At 40.3% G+C, this 25432-nt stretch overlaps 1 pseudogene; it reads left to right on the plus strand.

Moving 5' to 3' along the window:
- The first annotated feature begins 951 nt into the window (after positions 1-951).
- Positions 952-16243, plus strand: LOC123038059 (annotated as a pseudogene).
- Positions 16244-25432: the final 9189 nt, after the last annotated feature.

Consider the following 25432-nt stretch of genomic DNA (forward strand, 5'->3'; position numbering starts at 1 on the left):
CAGCTCATAATTCAACAGGAGTACTGCAAACCTCAATTGGACAAGAAAGTGATGAACGTTTTTGCAAACTGCATTGAGTGTATAACCACAACAGAAAACTCGGAAAACAAGAAGATTACTTGCATTGCATAGACAAGGAAGATAAGCCGTTATCAACCCTCCACGTCGATCATCTAGGATCCTTAGATATAACGGCAAGGAAGTACAAATATATATTCGCAGTTATTGATGGCTTTTCAAAGTGTTCCTGGATATATCCGACTAAATCGACTGAAGTTAATGAAGTCATAAAACATCTTAGTTCATGGGTAGCCATTTTTGGAAACCCTCAACGTGTCTTCATCGACAAGGGGACTGCTTTTACGTCTAAGCCTTTCAAAGAGTTATGTGCCGACGGGAAGATTAAACACATCGAAAACATAAATGGGCAGATTGAAAGAGTTAACAGGGTTATCATTTCTGTATTGGCCAAAATGTCTACCGCCGAGGCATCGAAATGGTATCAATGCACTTCTCAGGTGTAACGGGCGATCAACGCACACGTTCACCCTTCAACAAAATTTACTCCATTTGAAATTTGGTTTGAAATTAATTTGGTCAACATCCTTCAAGAGGAACTATTGTCAGGCGTTCAAGAGGAGCGCAATCGAATAAGAACAGAAGCCAGAAACCAGATCGAAAAAGCGCAACAAACGTACAAGCGGAACTTTGACAAAAAGAGGAAAGGCCACCACGGATATCAATTAGGTGACTTAGTCGCTATTAGATTGACTCAATTTGTCAACGGGAAAAAGTTGTCAAACAAATTTTTAGGACCTCATCATCAATGTAAAGTGAAGGGTCGATATGAAGTTCAAAAATTTGCAGAGTTCCCAGGCCAAAATCAGACGTCGACCGCTGCTGATTCCATGAAATTGTGGCGTTACTTTGGTTGTAGCGTAGAGGAAGACGATGAGGACGAAGGATCATCTGGGTCAGATGAAGATCATGATTGCCGAGTGTAAGACGGCATCGGTACAATCACCTCACAAGTTGACACACCCATCCTTGACACACATCATTCCCACCCATTGCAAATTTGCTAAATTTGGACAGATAAGAAGTTTTATTATTTTATTATTTTTTTTTATTATTTATTATTTTTAAAATATTTCTTAAACATATTTAAAATAAGCTTATCATTATAAAAAAAATCATTTCTCTTAAAATTGTTTAAAAAACTGTTTTACTTTTAAAAAGGCCATACAGTATTTGACAAATATTCTTGTAGTTGCTGTTTGTTATATAAATATTTAACAACATTTTTTTTTAAAAAGGTTATGTACTTTTTTTTTGGGGGGTTTTGCTAATAGTCAAAAAACTCAGCTGAACTATTAATATTAAAGTGGAATGAAATGCAATGTGTATCAGTGAAGTATCAGTGTTGGCCATAATTAGAGCTGGAAACTTAGAAATCGTTTTTGGTAGCTGATCCGATGAAAAACTCCTTTAAAATAGCTTTTGTATATGTATTCGTACATAGTAAATCAAACATTTTTAATGTTTAAAGGAGAACTCTGATATTTCGATTCTAATCAATATCAATCATTGAGTCGTATTCGCAATAAACTAAACAAGTTACTGCTCCAGTAAGTGATGCCGAAAATCTGCCTTCAATCCGGATGATACCTTGAGAAGTTAAATTCGAGCACACAGTTGAGTTTCACAGGCTAATATAAAACTGTTTTTATCAAACATTTCCTTTGTAATTTGCAGGCCCCGATCGTAATGTTTTATTATTTAACCTCACGCGCTTTGGGCATTTTCAAGGGCCTGAAAGGGAACTTGAACTTCATTAACCAATAGGTTAAATCGTTCAACTTTAAAATGCTCAAAATCGAATGGGTCCAATCCACAATTTCCTGAGTATGCGCGGTTTTTTATTATAAAAAACGCTAAACAAAAATGGTAATTGCCCAATGACAGCGTTATCTATCGATAATGTATTGTTTCCTGGGTATATAGTGAGAAACTTTACTTCTACTTTTTTGAATGGATATGTATATAGCATTTTTTGTTTGTAATACGTGATGATGACGTAATATGATTCATGAAAAGTTGCGCTTCCAATATCTTCAGACTTGATTCCATTTCGTTTTCCATTAAATAAAATGAAGTTTTCTCAATGTTAAAATTAACCCTTAAATCAACGTTGTTTACAAGCAGTTTCGGTTGATTTAATATATCTCCATGAATTTTACCAAACAGTTCAATCTTATTACTATTTTTATACCCTTGCAGAGGGTATTATAATTTTGGTCAAAAGTGTGCAACGCAGTGAAGGAGACATCTCCAACCCTATAAAGTATATATATTCTTGATCAGGATCACCTCCTGAGTTGATATAGCCATGTCCGTCTGTCCGTCTGTCTGTCTGTCCGTCTGTCTGTTTCTACGCGAAATAGTCTCTTAGTTTTAAAGATATCGAATTGAAACTTTGCACACACCCTTCTTTCCTTTGCACGCAGTATATATGTCGGAGCGGCCGGGATCGGCCGACTATATCCTATAGCTGTCATATAACTGGTTGATCGGAAATGCCATAACTTTGGTGTTTGTTCAGTTAAAAAGTTGGGATTTTCTATGGGTTTTATTTTTGGCCAATCAATCCGACCTACCAAATTTCATAAGGATCGGTTGACTATATCCTATAGCTGCCATATAACTGAACGATTGGAAATGCCATAACTTTGGTGTTTTTAAAGTTAGGAAGTTTGTATTTTTTATGAGTATTAAGAATGCATCATATGAATAATTTTGGATGTAATTATACAGAGTATTCTGCAAGGGTATATCAACTTCGGCTCCGCCCGAAGTTAGCTTTCCTTTCTTGTTAAATATATTTTTAAGAGTTTAATTTGTTGATGGGTAAACATATTGACCTGCCGTTATTCTTCCAAAATTTGGATAATAACTTTGAGCGGATAGTATAGTATAGTATAGTTTTAAACGGTCTGAAAATATAGAGCGTATTTTTTTTTTTATAGTTGTTATCACTCTGCGATACCAAAGTATTATTTAAATAAACTGAAGAACTGCGAAATATCGAATGTAAAATATTTTTTACTACACCAACGGCGTTTCCTTCAATGACGGTGTTGTCATTTTTTTTTTAATTGTACTACAAGACGTAAATAAACACTTGATAAGTCTCTATATGTCTCACCATTACCCATGCAAACAAATTCGATTGAAGAAGCACTGTCTAAGGATGCAATTGGATTGTATGATACTTTTTCAGTCCTTAAAATAGAGAGCAACAAATCCAATTCGCTTTTCGCATGAAAATATGGTTATTCATTTTGACTTAGAGAAAATGTTACTAATATTTATCTGTCTTTATGCCTTTTTTCTTTTATGCTGCGTCTGGGTACGTTTACGATATGTTATGGATGGTAAATGAAGTCTTTTTTTTCTTGTACTGCGCTTTTTATTTCTTTTCACGTTTCCATTTTGAAAGCGAGTTATTTTATCAATAGCTTATTTGAAAAATTTTGTAAAGCCATTTTACTCAGTTCTTGAATGATATTTCTCAAAGGCTTTCTACCGATCTCATTGATTACTGCCTTTCCAGATTCAGAAGCCTGATCTTTAATAGCGGTTATTCCAGAAAGGAAAAGTGGTTTAATATAGTTCAAAAGTCCATTAAAAAAGTTTCCAATTCCTCGTCCTTGTTGAAGCTTCCTAGGCTTGCTTCAATCCTCCACCAGACTGATTTAAATAATATTGATGATAAGATTTCACCATGATTGAAATTTTTTTTTTTAAATAATAAAAAATAGGGGGTATTTTTTATAAAAATAAAAAATCTCCTTTTTTTAAAAAAAAAAAAAAAAAAAAAAAAAAAAAAAAAAAAAAAAAAAAAAAAAAAAAAAAAAAAAAAAAAAAAAAAAAAAAAAAATTTATTAAAAAAAAAAAAAAAAAAAAAAAAAAAAAAATTTAAAAAAAAAAAAATTTTTTTTTTATTAAAAAAAAAAAAAAAAAAAAAAAAATTAATTTAAAAAAAAAAAAAATTATTTTTTTAATTAAAAAAAAAAAAAAAAAAAAAAAAAAATTTTTTAAATTTTTAAAAAAAAAATAAAAATTTAATATTTAAAAATTAATAAAAAAAAAAAAAAAATAAAAAGTATTTCCTGTATTTTTAGTTATTTTTATTTCTTTATTAGATGAATTTTTAATGTAACTATTTAGATATAGATCGGTAATACCGACTTCCCAAGCATCATTCATATCTTCAGGAATATTTGCAATCTTAGTAAATGCACATTTTCAGGAAATACATTTAGTGAATCATTGCTGAGCAATGTAATAAGCATCTCATATAAATACCCCATTTCTGATATTGGTATTTGTTTAGGTCAGTGGCCCACTGCATTGGCGCTGGACACTGAGCTCTCCGAGCTTTCGCTCTCGCCCCTCTTGCGCTCCCTCGCTCGCCTCTCGCAACGTCCGCGCTCCAGAGTGCGAACTTCGGGTTTCGCATCCGAACTCCTCGGACGGCCGCTGCCGATCTCCCGCTCTCGCTTGAACGGAGTAAAGCGGGCGGGAGCGCGGTTTTAGTTTTAAGTTTTAATTAGTCTCTTGTATGCAGCTGAACTAAATACATTGATCTATACCACGACGCCCCCGACTTCGTCATTTTTTTTCATCTTCCATTACGTTTGCGCCGTCGGAATCTTTGCTGTGCCTCAAGTGTTTTTTTGTGGAAGGATCGCCCCCTACAAACATTTTGGTCCATTCGAACCGGATAAGGATATCCGTCTGCCATTCGACCAGCAGCTCCTGTGATTTCTTCCGCAAAAAAGATAAGTACGAGCATTTTCCGACTCCCTCTCGCTGCCGGTCTTTAGCAGTGGTTCGAACATTAAATTTCGTTCACACTGCAGTAAGATTTTTTTCGTGTCAACTCCACGTCCGAGTTTTCCCGACACAACGGCAGTCGAGAAATTTAACATTCCTTCAATTCCAAAAAATTTTCTATCCGTCTCCGCTTTGTGTGCGTCGCCATACTCCTTGCCGTTTTCCTTTCGTTCCCCGTTGTACATCAACTTGCCAACGGTCAAGGTATACATATGTGCATCCAGACATACACATACACGCGCGTGACAACTTGTGTACATAGTGCAGTGCAATTCTGCCTCCAAAAAAATACGACAAAAAGTGAAATTGTGTGGTGGAAAATAAAAAGGCATAACTAATATCAGTCACTCGGTGTGAAGTAATTTCGGGAGTTTCCCTGTTCGCCGTACAATCCGCCGCTGTCGAGATATTTTTTTTGCCTTGTGTTTTTTTTTCTCTCCACATAATTTTATCTGTTCCGTCACTTCAAATACAGTCCACTCTTCGACGCTCTACTGTACCGATATACACTTACACATAAACGCATGCCTGCCCATATCTACATAGAACTATTTTCTGCCTCCACATACAGGAACATACACATATCCATAAACGCATGCATGCCCATATCTACATAAATATATTTTCTGCCTCCACATACAGGAACATAAAATAAAATAAATTCAAATCCACACGGGTGCGACCGTGATTGTTTTTTCTCCAAATTGCCGCAATTAACCGCCCCAACGGCTGTGTTATTATTGTTGCTGATTCTTTTCATCTGTTCCGTCATTTCAAATACAGTCCACTCTTCGACGCTCTACTGTACCGATATACACTTACACAAAAACGCATGCATGCCCATATCTACATAGAATTATTTTCTGCCTCCACATACAGGAACATACACATATCCATAAACGCATGCATGCCCATATCTACATAAATATATTTTCTGCCTCCACATTCAGGAACATAAAATAAAATAAATTCAAATCCACACGGGTGCGACCGTGATTGTTTTTTCTCCAAATTGCCGCATTAACCACCGCAGCGGCCGTGTTGTTATTGTTGCTGTTTTTTTTCTTCTCTCTCTACCGCGCCCTCACGCATGCACTGCGCTGCCGACCGGCATAACCCAGTGAACGCTTCTCCCGAACCAAAGCCAAGGTTTTTTAATTCCACCATTCCGGCTCCGAGAAAAAAATAAGTATTTATAATTATAATTATTATTTAATTATACAAATTATTAATTCATAATTATAATTACTATTTAATTATAAATATTATTTAATTATTTCCAAAAGCAAAGTAATTAATTTATTTAATGGATTAATTAATTTATTTTTATTGCGGTTTTCCGGATTTTTTTTTGCAATCAAAGATATTTTCCAAACCCAAAAAAAAAAAATAAATAAAAACATTAATACAATAAAAATTATTTGGCAACACTAACTAAGGGAAAAATTAAAATAAACAAAAAAAACAGAAGTCAACAAAGGGAGCAACAAGATATACAAATATATAAACAATCAATACAGTTTCATCGATTTCCAAATATTTTCTTCCGATTCTTCTCGTTGTTTATGGCACTGTGCTTTCTACTCCGCACAAATTAACAGTGTGACCGTTCTCTGTGGCTTTCTTTTCTTTTGCGTGCGTTCATTGGCAGCGACGACCAACTCGTTGGCGACTCAGATCGCGCCGAGAGCTTAACGGTGAATATCCTCACGTTCTGAACGAGACGCCCCTTGCTCAGGTCAGTCGACAAGAGCTGATCCGCAAAGTTCGAGTCCAAGAATGCCCACGGGAGACGACAAGAAACCGAGGTCGATCCCATCTATCCGTTTGGACAGGTCCCAATCCGCGTCTCCGCGGCCGTCTCAATTAACACCAAAGGCGGCCATTGCCATTCCAAGGGCAAAAAGCGACGAGTCCGTCGAGACTATCTCCGGTCCCCCGTCAAGGCTTTCTCGGTCGGTGTCCAAGATGGCTCAAACTGCGATAGACATCGCCCTCAAAAAGTTTATTGCCACAACAGACCGGGTTAGCCAATTTCAAGCGGATATTCATACTCCGAGCGCCGCTGAACCAGAACGACTTTCCCCTGGCATGTGCCAAGTCCATCGGGACCAAATCCGGGCCTTGTGGGAAAAGGTGGAGAAGAGCTATGAAAGTTGCTCCGATCTTCTTTCCGCGTCCACCGACAGTACGGCCACCTCGACAGTGCTTGAATCCAAGTACAGTTACTGCTACTCCGTATATTCGAGATGTTTGGTCCAACTTCAGGACATAATAGACAAGGCCGCCTCCCAGCCCATTCAGGCTGCTGTCAGTGTTCCAACACCGCCGTCTACGGGCTGTCGTTTGCCACCAGTCGACACCGAAGTTTTCGCTGGTGATTACCTGCGTTGGCCCACCTTCAGAGATCTTTTTACCGCGATATACATACACAACTCGCGTCTTACACCGGTAGAGAAGTTGTTCCACCTATTGTCCAAAACAAGTGGCGATGCGCACGCCATTGTTTCCAAAGCCCCGCTGACCAACGAAGGGTTTATCTCCGCGTGGCGAAGCCTCACCGACCGCTTCGAAAATCGGCGGTTATTAGTCAATAGCCAGCTAAAAATCCTCTTCAACATTCAGGCAGTACCCCAAGAGTCCGGAGCCGCTCTGAAGGAGCTGCAAGGGACAATCCAAAGTTGCCTGACAGCCTTAGAGATGTCCTCTATTCAAGTCGAGACTTGGGATTGTCTCCTGGTTTACATGGTTTCTTTAAAGCTTCCCAAAATCACGCTTTCGATGTGGGAGCAATCCATTCACAACAAGGCTGAGATTCCAACATGGAATGAGTTAGACTCGTTCTTGACAGAGCGTCATCGCACTCTGGAGGCTATCGATGACATCAGGCCTAGCAGTTCGGGTCAGGTTCCGCCAAGGTCGACACCTGCGAGCGCCCCAGCGCGTAGGCTTAATTCCTACGAGGCCAGAGTGACTCCAGCCCCAAGAGGGTGCGATCTCTGCTCCAGAGAGAATCATCCTGTTCGCTTATGTCCGCGCTTCCTTGAGATGGATGTAAATGGTCGCTCCGACTACATTAAGAAAAAGCAGCTTTGCCTGAACTGTTTTGCACGAGGGCACTTGCAACGGGATTGCACTAGCGCCCATAGCTGCTTCACGTGCCACAGCCGTCATCACACCCTCCTGCACCGCGGTAATCCATTCGCGGCCGCTCCAAGTCCGTCTGCGCCATCCAGGTCTCGACCCGCGCCTACTACAAGAGGCACGAGCCCCACAGAGGATCATTCTGATGTGCAAGTGTGCTTCGCTTCCGGCTCAAGAGCCGTCTTACTGGGCACAGCCCTCATTAACATTTGCCATTTAGGGTGCAATTTCCAGGCGCGTGCCCTAATCGACTCTGGTTCCGAGGCAACCTTTATTACGGAGAGACTTTTCAACCTCGTCAAACTTCCATTCAAGACTATCCAGGCCCAAGTCTCTGGTCTTAATCAAACCGTTGCCGCTCAGTCCACGAAACTCTGTCATTTTTCTATTCGATCGCCTTCCAGACCCGGGCTGCATTTAGAAACTTCAGCTTACGTTCTTCCGCAGCTGGCCGGGAATCTGCCTTCGTATCCAGTCCCTCGAGACCTTCTTAAGGGAATTCCTGACATCCCCCTTGCAGATCCCAAGTTCTTCGAGAGCTCCCAAATCGATGTCTTGATAGGAGCCGATATTCTTCCGTCCATCCTCCTCGGCAACGCCAGGGCTAACATTTGCGGTTCACTTCTCGGCCAGGAAACCATTTTTGGATGGGTGTTGACAGGCCCCATATCTCCAGCGGCCCCCCGCAATTTGTCCGCCTTCTCCACTCGAGTTACCTGCGGACTCGACGACTCGTTGGATCATCTCCTTACCAAATTCTGGGAGGTGGAGGAAGTGCCCACACAGATAGTCCCCGAGTCCGATTCCGTCTGCGAACACAATTTTGTCCAGACTACAAGAAGGGACAATCGTGGCAAATACGTTGTGATGCTCCCCTTGCGCGATCCCGAGCATAATGGTTCCGAGCTCGCATCTTCACGATCCTTTGCTCTGGCTCAATTTCTGCGTAACGAGCAGCGCCTAAAAAGAGATCCTCCCCTGAAGGCCCGGTATGACTCTGTAATCCAAGAATACCTCGACTTAGGTCACATGGCCGAGGTCCCTTTGACGAGCAGTTCCGCCACGTACTACCTTCCACATCACGCCGTTCTTAAGCCCGAGAGCACAACCACTAAAGTGCGGGTGGTTTTCAACGCCTCTAGCCCTTCGGCAAACGGGACCAGTCTGAATGACATACTTTACGCGGGCCCGGTCTTACAATCCGACCTCACGATTCAAATCCTGAAGTGGCGATACTTTAGGTTCGTTTTCAACGCCGACATCGAGAAGATGTATCGGCAAATTTGGGTAGACCCCCAGCATACTCCTTTGCAGCGTATTCTATTCCGCAATTCCGATGGGGAAATCCGCGACTACGAGTTGAAAACAGTCACCTTCGGGGTCAATTGTGCCCCGTTCCTAGCGATCCGTGTCCTGCAACAGCTCGCCGACGACGAAGAGTCGAGGTATCCGCAGGCGAGTCGGATTATCCGACAGTTCATGTACGTCGACGACGTACTCGCGGGGGCAGACTCCAAAACCGAAGCGCAAGCGGCTATCCGCGAGCTCCAGGAAGCCCTGGATTCAGCAGGATTCCCCCTTAGAAAATGGACATCCAATAGCAAGGCGATTTTGGCCAACATCCAGAGTGACCATCTCCTTCGCGCGGACTTCCTTGAAATCGACGCAGAGAGCACGGCTAAAACTCTCGGAGTGCGGTGGAAGGCGACGTCTGACGAGTTTTTCTTCATTCCGCCCGAATTGACCTTGTCTTCAACATTCACCAAGCGTCAAGTCCTATCCCAAATCGCCAAACTATTTGATCCAGCGGGTTGGCTCGCCCCCTTCATAGTCCGGGCAAAGATGTTCATGCAGGACATTTGGCTCCAAAATCTAGGATGGGACGAGGCCCTCCCTCGAGATTTTTGCCAAAGATGGGTTGACTTCCTGGAAAATTACTCCGCTCTTGATCAGATCCACATTCCCCGATGGGTCGCTTTCCGACCACATTTGAAAATTGAGCATCATGGGTTCTGCGACGCCTCGCAGAAGGCGTACGGCGCAGCCCTCTACGTCCGAGTTGAGGCTGGGTCCGCGGTAATGGTGAACTTGCTCACGGCAAAGACACGGGTGGCCCCAGTAAAAACGGTGTCGCTCCCGCGGCTCGAGTTGTGCGGAGCCTTGTTATTGTCCGAAATGGCCAACGCCGTTCTTCCGAAGATGCCCGGGCAGGCGTCCGCCCTGCACTGTTGGACGGACTCTACGATTGTTCTCGCCTGGTTGCATAAGCCAGCGTGCCAATGGACAACGTTCGTGGCAAATCGTGTGACCAAGATTACCCAGCTTACCGAGGTGGAGAAATGGGCACACGTCCGCTCCGAGCATAACCCGGCAGATCTCGCTAGCCGGGGGGTGGCGCTTCAAGACCTTGCGGACAGCCAGCTGTGGTGGCATGGTCCTGCCTGGCTGCAGTGGCCTCGCTGCGAGTGGCCCACTCAAGGCTATGAACCCCCTGTGACTGAACTCGAGAAGCGAGCAGTCAAGGTCCATGTTGCGAAGGCCCCCCTGAAGACATTCTGGAGCGTTTTTCCACACTCGACAAGGCGTTGCGAGTCCTCGCTTACGCTCATCGGTTCATCCAGCGTTCGCGAAAACTCATGTCCCCGTTTGAGGATCTCTTGACAGCTCCTGAAATTGCGTCGGCCGAGCGGCTCCTGATTTCCGTCACGCAACGCAGGCACTTTGCCCTTGAGATGGGCTGCTTAAGCCAGAAACGGCCAGTGCCAGCATCCAGCCTGGTCCAAAACCTGAACCCGTTCATTGATTCCCAAGGGCTCATGAGAGCATGCGGCCGAGTCACGGCTTCCGAACTTCTCCAGTATGATGAACGGCATCCTGTCATCCTTCCATACGACTGCCATCTGTCTCGACTCCTCGTCCATTTTACGCATCGTATAACGCTGCACGGTGGCAATCAGCTTATGATCCGTCTGATCCGTTCCAAGTTCTGGATCCCGAGGGTGAGGAATTTGGTCAAGTCCGTCATATATTCATGCAAGGTCTGCATCATCCACAAAAAAAGGTTGCAAACGCAACTGATGGGAGACTTACCCAAAGAACGAACGTCCTTCTCGCGCCCTTTCACATATACCGGTGTGGACTATGCCGGTCCCTTTGACATCAAAAACTACACGGGACGAGCCTGTCTCATTACGAAAGGGTATGTGCTGGTGTTCGTGTGCTTCGCCACTAAGGCCATCCATTTAGAACCTACTTCCGACCTTACGACTGAGAAGTTTCTCGCCGCCTTCGCCCGTTTCGTGTCCCGAAGAGGATGCCCCCGTCAAGTTCAGTCGGACAATGGCAAGACCTTTGTGGGTGCGGCTGCCTTACTCTCCCGCGAGTTTCTCCAAGCTCTCAAGGAAGCTGTGACAGGTGCCTATAGTCACCAGCAGCTGCTCTGGCAATTCATTCCTCCGGGAGCACCCCACATGGGAGGTTTGTGGGAAGCAGGTGTTAAGAGCTTCAAGACCCTGTTCTACAAGTCTACGGCGACGCGAAAATACACATTCGAAGAGCTGTCCACGCTTCTAGCTAGGATCGAAGCATGCCTGAATTCGCGTCCGCTCGCGCCGATGTCCGAAGACCCCACTGACCTGTTGGCACTTACGCCTGGGCACTTTCTTGTTGGAGGGCCCCTCCTCGCCATGGTCGAACCCGAGATAAAGGGGGACACCACATCTATTATAAACCGCTGGCAGCATCTGAAGGCTCTTCATCAACAATTTCGTCTGCGATGGAAGGAGGAGTACCTCAAGGAACTCCATAAGCGGAATAAGTGGCGAACCCCTACAAGAAATCTCCGTGCCGGGGACATGGTGGTAGTCAAGGAAGACAACCTTCCGTCCAATGAGTGGCGATTAGGCAGAATCGCCGCGGTGTTTCCAGGAGCCGATGGCCATGTTCGTGTGGTCGACATCCGCACTGCACGGGGACTCATTAAGCGTCCCATAGCGAAGGTCGTCCTTCTTCCAATGGAAGAGTCCGTCTGCCCGCAATAACCAGTCGACCCTTCACTCCGGTGGTTCAATTCATCACTTCGATTCGTAGCGTCAATTAATAGTTCCAACCCGTAGTTCCAATTCACAGTTCTTATCACTACTGATCCAAATTTTTTATTTTGTCCTATTCCGCCAATCAGATCTCACACGATGTCTCCACGTCCGCGCAGCGCCATCGCATTGGAGCACAGACGAACTCGAGGTATGCAATCCTACCGTTGCCGAGTCTGTAGCGGGATCCATCCACTTCGGAAGTGTCGTCGGTTCCTCCGTCTGAGTGCCGAGAAGAGGCTCCGGGCTGTCCTTGCCAACCGGTACTGCCACCGCTGTTTGGCCCACGAGCACTCCGACGGAGCGTGTCGGCGAGGTGATCGCTGCAAAACTTGCGGCCAGGATCACCACACTCTGCTTCATCTCTCGGAACCACCGATGGCATCACGGCAGTCCCGCCCGGCAGCACGCCGGTCGCAGAGATCCGCTGCCACTCCGCAACACTCCTCAGCCGCTCCTCGGCCCTCGTCCGCCACTCCACGGCATTCTACAGCCGCTCCTAGGCCCTCGTCCGCCACTCCACGGCATTCCTCAGCCGCTCCTCGGCACTCGTCCGCCACTCCACGGCACTCATCTGACACTCCGCGGCAATTTTCTGCTACTCGGGGTGCCACGCAGCTTGCGGTCACCGCTCCGTCCTTAACGTCCCTCCTACAGCGGCACAGCGTCAACCTCCTACCGACGGCTTTGGTGCGGTTAGAGACCGGGAGTCGAGTCTTCGACACTGCGGCGCTCATCGACCCGTGTACGCCTATGAGCTGTATCGACGCTTCGTTAGCGTCGAGTTTCCGCTTGCCGACCACCAACGTGGGAGGCGAACAGATTTGTTCGGCAACCGTGGGGTCCAAAATCGACAGCGCTGTCCGGCTCGACGCAATTTTTAAAATAGAGCCTCACGTGCGCATCCGCACTCCAATCCGGGAGCTGAGCGACGCGGTAAGGACCCACTTCCGGGACATTACGCTGGCTGATGAGCGGTTTTATCTCCCCGCGACGATCTCCATCATCCTGGGCGCGGATATGTATCCGAGTGTGATGCGGCCGGGCTTCCTGAAAATTCAGGATGGATTGCCAGTGGCCCAGAGCACCGTGTTTGGGTGGGTCGTGTCCGGAGCCTGTCACCAGCCATGAGAAGAGCAACCAGGCTATGTTGCAACCCGAGTAGTTGCAAGGGGGGCGGAATGTTTAGGTCAGTGGCCCACTGCATTGGCGCTGGACACTGAGCTCTCCGAGCTTTCGCTCTCGCCCCTCTTGCGCTCCCTCGCTCGCCTCTCGCAACGTCCGCGCTCCAGAGTGCGAACTTCGGGTTTCGCATCCGAACTCCTCGGACGGCCGCTGCCGATCTCCCGCTCTCGCTTGAACGGAGTAAAGCGGGCGGGAGCGCGGTTTTAGTTTTAAGTTTTAATTAGTCTCTTGTATGCAGCTGAACTAAATACATTGATCTATACCACGACGCCCCCGACTTCGTCATTTTTTTCATCTTCCATTACGTTTGCGCCGTGGGAATCTTTGCTGTGCCTCAAGTGTTTTTTTTGTGGAAGGACTTTTCTCTTGGAATTTAATGTGCGTTTTGGACAGGAAAGGTAGCATAATACTTTTTTAGACTTTTTGAGCGCCGTTAGATGTGTTTTTGTAACCTTATGATTTACTAACTACTAATGTTTTAACTAACTCTCTATCGCTATTACTTATAATCGCCTTCCGTAGTTTGTTGTTAGCGAGCACCTACAATATATTATATGTTTGTTCACTTTTTGGCGACTTAGATTCTTTTTGTAAACCATTTTCATCATTAGTTCTAAATCTTAAGAGATCGTTGATTCCTTGGGTGAGATGAATAAGTAAATATCCATGAGGTTGCTCCGTAAAATTTTATATTCTGTTATATATTCTAAATAGTTCTGTGGGATTTTCAGGATAAATTTGTCTTGCTAAACACTGCAATTGAAGCTTATCACAGGGGATTTTATAAGCTACAATATATTTTGTATTTAGTGAAATATCTCTGGTATGTGATGATTTATGAAATATATTTTGAGTTACAACTGCAACTGATAAATTTGTATGATGCGACCCGTTCGTAAACAGTTCACACACATTTGTATTAAAGGCCCCCATCATAAAATCATCCAATACTAAAACGAATTATTCATTGGTTTCGTTTTCAATTGTTTCAATTACTCCTTTATAGTACTCAACATTATAAAAGTTAGAATTAGCAGTATCCTGTCCATAACACCAATTAATTCGATCTATGGAAACATTTAGCAGAATATTCTCTTTATTAATTAGATTTTACAAAAACGATATTTTTCCTGATACTGAAGGTCCGCAAATTAACATTGTGAAGGGATGTATTAGTTGTGTGAACATTTTATTATTTTATATATTTATTTTATTATATTAAAATATTCTTAAATTACAATATTATTATTTTGATTTTTCCTGGTCACGTTTTTTAGCAGTTCTTTCCGAATTGAGTGTCAGATCCGCAATGATTACAATAAATTAGTTGAGTATATCCCCTTTTGCGGAAGTCATTACCAAACAAATTCTAAAAGGTATCCATTGAATAAAACATCCTTTTAGTTCCACTATTCATTTTTTACTGCTAATCAAATATATAAAATATATTTCATAATTTGAGTTTTCTAAGATTAAAATTGTTTAAACAAATTGTTTAATGAACATCTAAGACGAAGTTTTTTCGTGTGGATTTTACAATTGGTGAGAAAATTTGGAAGCTGTGCTAAACTTCTTCCAATGTCAATATCGTTAATGGTTGTTGATAAATATTTATTTAAACAATTTTTTTTAATTTCACCACGAACAATAATTGCACTGTACTTATTAAGCGGTAAGAGTCAGTATTTGGTATATATCCAGCTGACCAATCCAATCCACTAATATCTGTCGATTTAAGTGTAACAGACACGTTCCAAGGTACAAAAATCCCGAAAAAATCATTATTATGAACTTATTTTCGGGTTCGACTATTATGTAGTACATAATTTAAAATTAAAATGTGGATTGTCAACATCACATAAATTATCTTAATGCGTCAAAGTAAAAATAATTTCGTGGGATTTAAAAAGATCAATGGATGCAGCTTCTCACATACAAGGAATATATTCAACTAAAACTTTATCAATACGATTTTTTGATGTCTGATTCAATTATTGATCATCCCTCTATGTCTACTATAAAATGAAATTTTAGGTTTCGAAAATCTGATAAGCAGTATGTACTGGTAATAAACCAGTATGGCAACAAAATTGAAGCGATGTACTTGTATGTAAGCAATCACTAATATCTAAACCCTCACCAACATTAATTAAAAAGAAATTTTTGTTGTATTAATTTTAAGCTAATTTTTTATGTTTTGTGTTTAAATCTATATAGGGTTTTAACCACTAAGATTTTTTAAAGGTTAGTACTCTCTGAATTTTTTTACTAAAATCCCGTGTTGATTGCATAATTGTAGGTATTTTAAATGTATAATATTATATAATTTTCTTTATCATTTAAATGTTAAATTGATTGCGAACGTCGGCGAGTGCAAACGTGTTTTTCCTGCCTTCTTATCGTCAACGAAAATTTAAATAAAAGCAGTGCAAGCTCTAAACAACAACATACAGTGGGCGAAAAGACGTTTGGTGCGATGAACTTCGTACTTTTTGTGTAAATAAACAAGAAGCAAATCTAAAACATTAAGCTATGAGTGAATTCGACACTCATACGGTGCTCCAACGTCAGCAAGACGAGCGTCGGCTCTCTCTGCAACGTAACAACGCATACCATTCAATCGTGTCAATGCAAGACAACGCGACCGCAAACCCAACCAAAACTAACCAACCGCGATCAATAACCCCAAGCCCGAGTAATGAACTCAATCCAACATCGCTAGGCAGGGCGCGCTCTTGCTCTCCAGCGCTCTTGTTGGACAAAACCCCATACCCTTCCCTCATGCCAACCTGCTTAGCCACGGTCACCAGTACAGTGACGTCACTACCAACTGCAACGGCAACTTCTACAACAACTACAATAGTATTGACTGCTCGCGCAATACCATCTACTGTAACAACGAAATCTGCTGTGCAAGCAAATAATGCAGCCCCTTTCACCAGCGCGCTCTCTTCAAAACAATGTTTGGCCGTACAGACTGGTATGGATCGATATATATAAATAAAAAGTTAAGCTCAGCCCGCAGAACTCAAGACTTCGTAATTCTGCTAAAATAACTCGCGGCACCACAAAACAATCTACAATAGAGAAGCCCATAGAAGCAAACAGATTTGCTATTGTGGCAGATAAATCCGATGATATACCTCCTGAATACATCGTAGGGGACAATAAAAAGCCTAAGCCGCCGCCGATTTACATTCGAGAGAAAACTTCTAGTGCCCTCGTAAACTCGATACTGAATCTAATCGGACCAGACAATTTCCACATAATTCCATTAACGAAGGGAAATATTCACGAAACAAAAGTTCAGACTAATACGGAAGTAAACTACAAAATTTTGTCGAAGTATTTAAACGACAACAATAAAAACTTCTACACGTACCAAGTAAAAAGAAGTAAAGGCCAGCAGGTAGTACTTAAAGGTAGGAACAGGAACAGGAAGTAACACCAGCTGAAGTTACAGACGCGCTGAAGGAGAAAGCTTTTAATGTAAAAAATGTTATTAACATTTTAAATAGAGAACGAAAGCCTCAACCTCTTTTCAAGGTAGAACTTGAACCCGAAACCAATACATGCCTCTGAAAAAAAATGAAGTGCATCCAATTTTTACTCTTCAGTACCTACTACACCGCAGAATAACCGTTGCTTGTGGAGACCTTCATGACTCCCACAAATGCCCAAAAAATTAAGAGGATCCCAGCAGTAAAAAGTGTGGAAACTGTGTGGGCTGTCCAGTCTACAAGGAACTGAAAAGTCGTACACACCAAATAGTGATATGAATAGAGTACTGTGTAACGACTATATTAGACTATACCACATTATTTCTGCTACCGACTCTTTGCCAAGCCTAAAAGCATTAATTTTATCTTACTTAGCACAAAATTAGTATTAGTATTAGTCTCGTACGCATTTCTAATCTTAGTCTGTCCGCTTCTACATTGACTTTTTTAGCTTCTCGAGATCTTGTTTTTACGCCCATTAGGCTCCTCGCGTAAAAAGCACCTCTTGGTGTCGTAAAGGCCACTTGTTTGCGCTGATCATAGTGCATCAACGTCCGAAATTAAAAATCATGCGTGACTTGGGGGACTCATGATGACGTCATATTTCTTGTCATCTGAAAGTATTCCTTTATCTGTGCACTTGAAAAATTAACATTTTTGTGGATGTAATTTGAAATTTTTTTTGCTACAAAGTTCAAATACATTGACCAAATTTTTAACCATGTGTTTCTCTGAACATCCAATTTTTTTTTTGCTGCAAAGTTCAAATACATTGATTAAATTTTTAACAATGTTGTCTCTGAACATCCAATGACGATTAATCGTCCATATAAAGGAACGTTTGTGATGGTTCTAAACCTGAGAATGCTATTGTCATCGTTCTCTAAAATGAATTTGGTGCTATTTTTAAACCAAATGGCAACCAAGTGAAGCGATTTGAGCCATTGTTTGTTGAGAATGACGTTATATTTCTTGATCTTTTTTCTAACTCTATTTGGTGAAAACCTAACATTAGGTCAAGGCATGAAAAGTATTTAGCTCTACCTAGTTGATCTAGAATGTCGTCGAAATAGTGGAAATTTATCGGACAATAATTATACCCTTGCAGAGGGTATTATAATTTTGGTCAGAAGTTTGTAACGCAGTGAAGGAGACGTTTCCGACCCTATAAGTATATATATTCTTGATCAGGATCAATAGGGGAGTCGATATAGCCATGTCCGTCTGTCCGTTTGTCCGTCCGTCCGTCTGTACGTTATAGTACCGTTTGCGAGCTCAGCTTAAAAGCTAGCGATCTGAAACTTTCACAATCATCCTCAAACATGTGTACGCAAATCACGTTTGAAAACCGCACCGATCGGATGTCTATATCCTATAGCTCCCATTGGAACGAACAATCGGGTATAAATTGCAAGAATGGAAGATATTTCGCGCAGTGTAAAAGCTATTGACAAAAGTCTTTACAAATCTTATTTTTTTATGCGTACCTTGATCACGGTAAAGCGATGTAAGCTATTGACATACATTTTTCCAAGTCTTATTTATATAAGCATATCTTGATCAGCTTCTTCTAGCTTCCGTAGGAAAAATTGTTAAAGGCGGCGAAAATATCCCTGTTTTTCTATTTTCTTTTTTATATGACATTTTTGCAGTATAAAAGCTATTAACATGAAACTTTAAAAATCGAGTTTATATATGTATACCTTATTCCTTTTGCTACTTTTTTAATTTTAGCAATTTCGGCAAAGTCTGCAAGGGTATTAAAACTTCGGCTTGCCGAAGTTAGCTTCCGTCCTCGTTTTTTTATTAGGGGGTATATACCTTTTTTTGTCGAAAAAAATAGGAAAGTTTGGATTTTTTTATGTATGTAACTATTATTTTTATTAAATGAAAGTTCTGAAAGTTTAGATTGATGACAATGTTTATGCAAAAATTTTGAAAAAATATTTAATAGTTTTTAAGGTGTGGCTGTTTCCCTTAAACGCCTTTTTTTTAAAGAGCCTTGCGGTGATAATTCCCTAGGACGAACGGGTCAACTGATACCGAAAAAATAAAAATATTTCATTAGTTTAAAGTAGTATCCTGTACTTGAACGAACGTTTTTAAAATAATTTTTTTTTTGCATACGGGAACGTTTTATGCAAAAAATTACGTTTTTGAACGCTAAAATTCTTACATAACTATCTATTTCGCCGAAATTAAAATTTTTACATGAAAAAACGATCGTTTAAGTACTAATAAAATTCATTACGAACATTTTAAAAAAAATTTGAAGAAAACCGGTTCAGTAGTTTTTCGCCAATCCATATCACCGCAAAGTCATTTTTAAAAAAACTCCATTTCGAGATATTCGCGTTTAAAGTTTTAAGTTTGGGTTTGGGCGGGGACAAGGCGCGCGGCTAGGAGCGCTGTAACTTTTTTCTACTGCTCTAATCTCTATGAAAATTTTGGGAAATGTTCTCAAGAAGTTGTTCTTTAAGATAAAGCAAAAATCATTTTTTTATTATTTGAACCTGGGAGTGATTTTTTTGGGTACTAGTAAAAGAGGGCTATTATATTCAGATACAGATTCTTCAACTATATTATCTTTTATTAGCTTAACTACTTGTTCCTTTATCTCTTCTAGATGACTATGCGGTGTTTTATAATTTTTTATATACACTGGTTCTTTGTCCTTAAAGCCTAGTAGTCAGATCGAAAAACGAGTACGCTGTCGTAAGCACTTTAATTATTCCAATGTGACTGCATTTTCGAGAGATCATCAGAATTAAGCGTGCTACGGTCGTACTGTCAATCAGGTGGGATTGTTGACAATCGTATTTGCGGGAAAGATCCTTTAAAAGATATTATCAACTACCTTGGCAAGACAAGTCTGCCGCTGAACAAAGAAATTAAAAAACAATACAATTTAAATTTAACAGTGTTTTTTTTTTATTTACCGATAATTTTTTGCTATTTTAAAGTTCATAGCTGCATTTTTTGTACATTTTTGACCTAAGAAACACCTTGCTCTGACAACAGGCACCCCAAAAGAGTAACACCCTCACAAGAAAACTCCTACAGTCGTCTTTTACGGCCTTTTGATTTTTCCCCCTCCATTTTTAAAAATGTTCAGTGAGAGGCGCCGCCCAAAAGACTAAATTTTTTATTCTTTTCGCTAGGGTTCACCCAAAGTTTATTTCAGCAGATTGGCAACGCTATGAACTTTTCTGGTATTTTTCCGTCGATCTGAGCACCGAGGTAAAAAAAAAGCCTGACGAAAAGTGTACACCAGCTGTTTGCCTGCTGTTTTCAATGGGCTTGTAACTTTGCATCCATTTATTTGAAGTCTTAAAAAAGAAGACAAAAATTTTTCATCATTTTTTTTGTTTTTGTTGTTTTTTGTCATTAAACAAAAGCCTTTCCTTTCGGTGGCGCATGTGATTTCCGCTCACTGGAACATCTGAAACGAAAAATTCCAACGAGATTAGGAAGAGTACATGTTTGGTTTGGTATGAACTAGGATTATTAATTTCGGACAAAAATTAACAAAATGGCGGACCTTTGAAATTTTTTTGATGAATATTGCCTTTTTTTGAGCCACAAATCAAGTTGAAAAGTAAAGAAGATCTTCACCGATTTGATTTATCCTAGTTCATGCCATAGCTATATATGTATAGAATAACGTATTAAAATTTGGAACAGATTAGATTAATAGTTTTTGAGTAACCTCATCGTTAAAAATACTGTTTCGAGAAAAACGGGCTTAAAGTTTTGAGAACTCTCGCCGTCGCCTGACGCTTCCACCATAAATCGGCTGTATCTAAAGTTTTTGAAAATTTCACTTGAAATTTTAAATGAACATTCTTGAATAGTTATAGGTTCGAATTAAATAACCAAAAAAAACTATTTTTTGAAAGCGAGAAGTCTTAAATTTTGTTTGTAAGAGTAATTTGTTGTGATTGACTCGGTTTCGAGTCCGAATATGTCACTATATTTTGAACATATGTCAGTGAGCTTTGATTTAAATTGTATCGGAAAATTTTTCTTTAATAGAGCTATGATATTAAATTATTTCGCAATTAGAAAGAGAATCATAGTTGATTATATATTTATGTCAATTAATTATTTATGTCAGTAAACGAACAAATGTATTATTAGATATTGCTACTGTGTTTGCAACATAAATACTGGGTGTAATTTCCTGATTTGGAATTAAGACATTATCTTATGTCTAACTTTCGGACAACTTCGGTTCTTGCTGGTAATAGTATTAAATTATTACCGGAACTGAATTTTATTGGGACATATATGGGATATTTTAGGTTATTTGGTTTTAGTATGAACCAATTATTTACTGGTTCACAATCTAATTTGCAATTAAAGGTTTTTAATGAAGTCAACTCCTATTATTCCATCACATGGTATTGCCAAATTTTTGGAAACTAAATGGAAATTGTATGGAATAATATATCTATCTGTCTGTAGCTCAATTTGGACTAGGCCATTGGACGTGAAAACACCATGTCCAGGGCCTTGAATATTTATGGTTTTTTCTTTCTCGATGTTATCAAAGACATATTTAATTAGTAATATATCTGCTCCTGTGTCGATCAGAAATGTGAGAGTACTATTTGTGGGAGTATTTTTAAAGTTTACAAACATATTCAGACTAAAGGTTTACTGTGTAAAGTACACTAAAGTACAGAACATTGTTTGAATGTCCTGTTGCTTCTGTGCAACTATTGATAAATTTTGATGTGGCCCCGTCCATGATACTGAATGTGCCAGCCTCCATGATATATTTAACCTTGTCAATTGTACAGTTTTTGACCATCGCCTTAACAGCAAGCGTTGTGCTATATTTGGCAGCTATTTCTGAACATAGTCCATCATTGATATAGGGTCCTTCTAGTGCCTTTGCCAACTTCTCTATTTCTTGTACATATTGGTTGGCCGTTTTCTGTCTTTGTTGTAAATTCAGTAATTTTGCTGAAATTACTTCTAGTGATTCTTCTTTGACTGTATCTTTTAATTTGTCTATTAAAGCAGTAATTGTTGTTTCATTACTTATTAAATTTCTAGCATGGCCTTTTAATTTTTTTTTATGTCGAGAGAGTACTTTGTTTTAATGCTATTTGGAATTTTTTTTTAAATGTTATCCAGGTCATTTGCCTGGCTTTGATACCTTGATGCATCTATTGTGATACTTATACAATTTGAACAATAAATGCGCATAAAATATTACGAAAATTATTATAATTAATATTGTAATTAATTTTATATCGGTTTTATCGACTTTATTGATTACATTTGCAGTCGAGTCTACTGTTTTTATTTTATTTTGTTTTGTTCTATAGACATACATATATTATATTAAAATTTGGAATTTTTTTTAAAATGTTATCCAGGTCATTTGCCTGGCTTTGATACCTTGATGCATCTATTGTGATACTTATACAATTTGAACAATAAATGCACAAAACTTATTCCGAAAATTATTATAATTAATATTGTAATTAATTTTATATCGGTTTTATCGACTTTATATTATATATAATTATAATTATTATATATATTATATTATATTAAAATTGTATATGAATAGCTATGATATTTAAAAAAGGAATATTTAAAAAAAAGGAATGGCTTTACGGGCCAAACGGCTTGCCGGTCGACTCAATTGTCGTCGGGCATTACGAAATGTAATATAGCAATTGTTGTGCGCTCTTTTTGGCGCTTCTCGCGCTTCTTCTTTGTTCCCGCGTTGGTAAAAGGGGCGGTCTACCTCTCGTACTTACTTCTTTTGTCGGCCGCCGGCATGTGGCTAGGCAATAAGGGCAGAGGCGTGGTCTGCCTGGTATTTCCTTCGGCTGGGGGCGATTTATTTTCTTTTGTATTATTATTTCTTTACTATTGGTGTCCACTGAGGTACGGGGTGGCTCTTTTTTCAACTAACGACTCTTTATTACGGAGCTCATCCCCTGTACTCACTCAGTTTTTTACAGTGTGTCCAGCCAGCCAGTCCTTGAATATTCTTTAGACTTTGGTTTTCAGTATTAGTCATCGGGCAGGATTCCGGATTCACGTCCGATCACATCATTTTTATGTTGCCTGACTTTGTCACGGTCGCCATGTAAAGTTAGAAGTAATTTTTATTTAAGTAACACACAGTGAACGTCTATGCAGTTTGAGTATGGTCTTGCCAATGATTTTTTATATTCATATTTTTGAGTGCTTAGCCTGTTTACATATATTCTTATGTCTAGAGCCGCATTGCTTGGCTGCCGGTAACGCCAGCAGCGAAGCGGCTGCTCATATCTACAGTGGCTTACAGCTTATTTGACCCACACCTAATTTTCAACATTAAACAGGTATAACTCCTGAACCATAAGATTTACCCATAAAAATAAAATGCTGAAAGGTTAACTGTTGTTTTAACTTGTAAAATATGTTTTCATTTATTTATTCTAGCAAGGAACTTTTTAACTAAACAATAAAAACTAAAAATACTGCCTTTTTCAACGCCACAGATTATTTGACCCATTTCATCAAATTAATTATAAACAAGAAAGAACGCTATAGTCGAGTTCCTCGACTATTAGATACCCGTTACTAAGCTAAACAATTGCAACTGTATACAATGTAAATACATACATATGTATATGCTTACATACATACACACATACGCCATTGTTTGACTCAGACCTCCAACTTGGCTAACTTGATTTGATTTGCATAGTTCTTGGGATATAGTTCGGTATTGAGAAATGAAAACCATCGCAATTTCCTTTAATAGAAATCCTTATCGAGAATTAACGTTGACTCTGTTGAGCACCTTGGCCAGCAGTTCCACAGTCATCCGTAAGATGGCGCCATGAAAGGCGGAAATGTAGGCGCTAGCCAGGCTTAAGCGTTTAATGGGTTTTTGGGCGTTAGAGTGGGCGTGGCAAACTTTTATTAGGCCAATCGATAGGTATTGACGAAACAAATACATATCAATTAAAATTTTCATAATAGCATCAAAACTGTGGCCACAGCTTGTGGCTTGTGGGCATCAGAGGGGGCGTGGCACCATTTTGACAAACTTGCGCTGCGTAGGAACTCCTAAAATCTACATGCAAAATTCCAATCTTCTAGCTTTTATAGTTTCCGAGATCTCAGCGTTCATACGGACAGACAGACAGACGGACAGACATACGGACAGACGGACATGGCTAGATCGACTCAGCTAGTGATCCTGAACAAGAACATATATACTTTATAGGGTCGGAAACGCTTCCTTCTACCTGTTACATACTTTTGCTCGAATACAATATACCCTTTTACTCTACGAGTAACGGGTATAAAAAACAAAAAAATATTTTTTAACTTTTAGTATTTGGTATGTTTAATTTATTGTGCTTTTAATAAATTGGAGGTTTCCGACTCCTGCTGCCGACATGCAGACCCAACCATAACGTGTCCGCTGCCATGCTTAACGGTGTGTTTTAGATGTTTGTCCTTTCTGATGTGCACCTTAGCAAATTTAAAACGCCAATCTTGATTTCTCTTGCTTATAAAGGATTTTTTACTTGCAACTCGACCATGTAAATCGTTATTCCTGAGAATACGACGGATGGTTTCGGGACAATATATATCAATATATCGTTCATCGGAGGCACTAAAAATTTTGTTTGAAGCTGTTCCTCCTTTATTTTCCACTCGATTTTCAAAAACGAATCGGTTTATTATGGCTTTGACTGTGCCATTAGGTAAATTCACCATTTCAGCGATTTTCCTGTGAGAATGTCCTTGCTTATAATGATTAAGAACCAACTCACGTTGCTCTATAGTTGTGCGCTTTCCCATTGTCGTTACACGTGCTTTCGCATAACATAACATAGGCAAAAACAAAAACAGTTATACTTACATTCCAACGAACGCAATCTTTCTTGGAAAGAGATGGGTCAAATGAGCTGTGGCTGTGTGTAAGAAGTTATGAGTGAAAATGAATAAATAAACAAGAAGAAAATCTAAAACATTAAGCTATGAGTGAATTCGACACTCATTCTGTGCTCCAACGTCAGCAAGACGAGCGTCGGCTCTCTCTGCAACGTAACAACGCATACCATTCAATCGTGTCAATGCAAGACAACGCGACCGCAAACCCAACAACAACTAACCAACCGCGATCAATAACACCAAGCCCGAGTAATGAACTCAATCCAGCATCGAAAGGCAGGGCCCGCTTGCCCTCCAGCGCTTTTGTTGGATAAAACGCCATACCCTTCCCTCATGCTAACCTGCTTAGCCACGGTCACCAGTACAGTGACGTCACTAGCAACTGGAACGGCAACTTCTACAACAACTACAACAGTATCGACTAAAGCCTAAACCTAAAGCCTAAGCCGCCGCCGATTTACATTCGAGGGAAAAGTTTTAATGCTCTCGTAAGCTCGACACTGAATCTGACCAGACAATTTCCAAATAATTCCATTAACAAAGGGAAACATTCACGAAACAAAAGTTCAGACTAATACGAAAGTAAACTACAAAATGTTGTTGAAGTATTTAAACGACAATAATAAAAACTTCTACAAGTACCAATTAAAAAGCAGTAAAGGCCAGCAAGTAGTACTTAAAGGTATTGAA

This window comes from Drosophila rhopaloa, unplaced genomic scaffold (assembly GCF_018152115.1).
Source record: "Drosophila rhopaloa isolate 14029-0021.01 unplaced genomic scaffold, ASM1815211v1 contig_4, whole genome shotgun sequence".
Classification (NCBI taxonomy): Eukaryota; Metazoa; Arthropoda; class Insecta; order Diptera; family Drosophilidae; genus Drosophila; species Drosophila rhopaloa.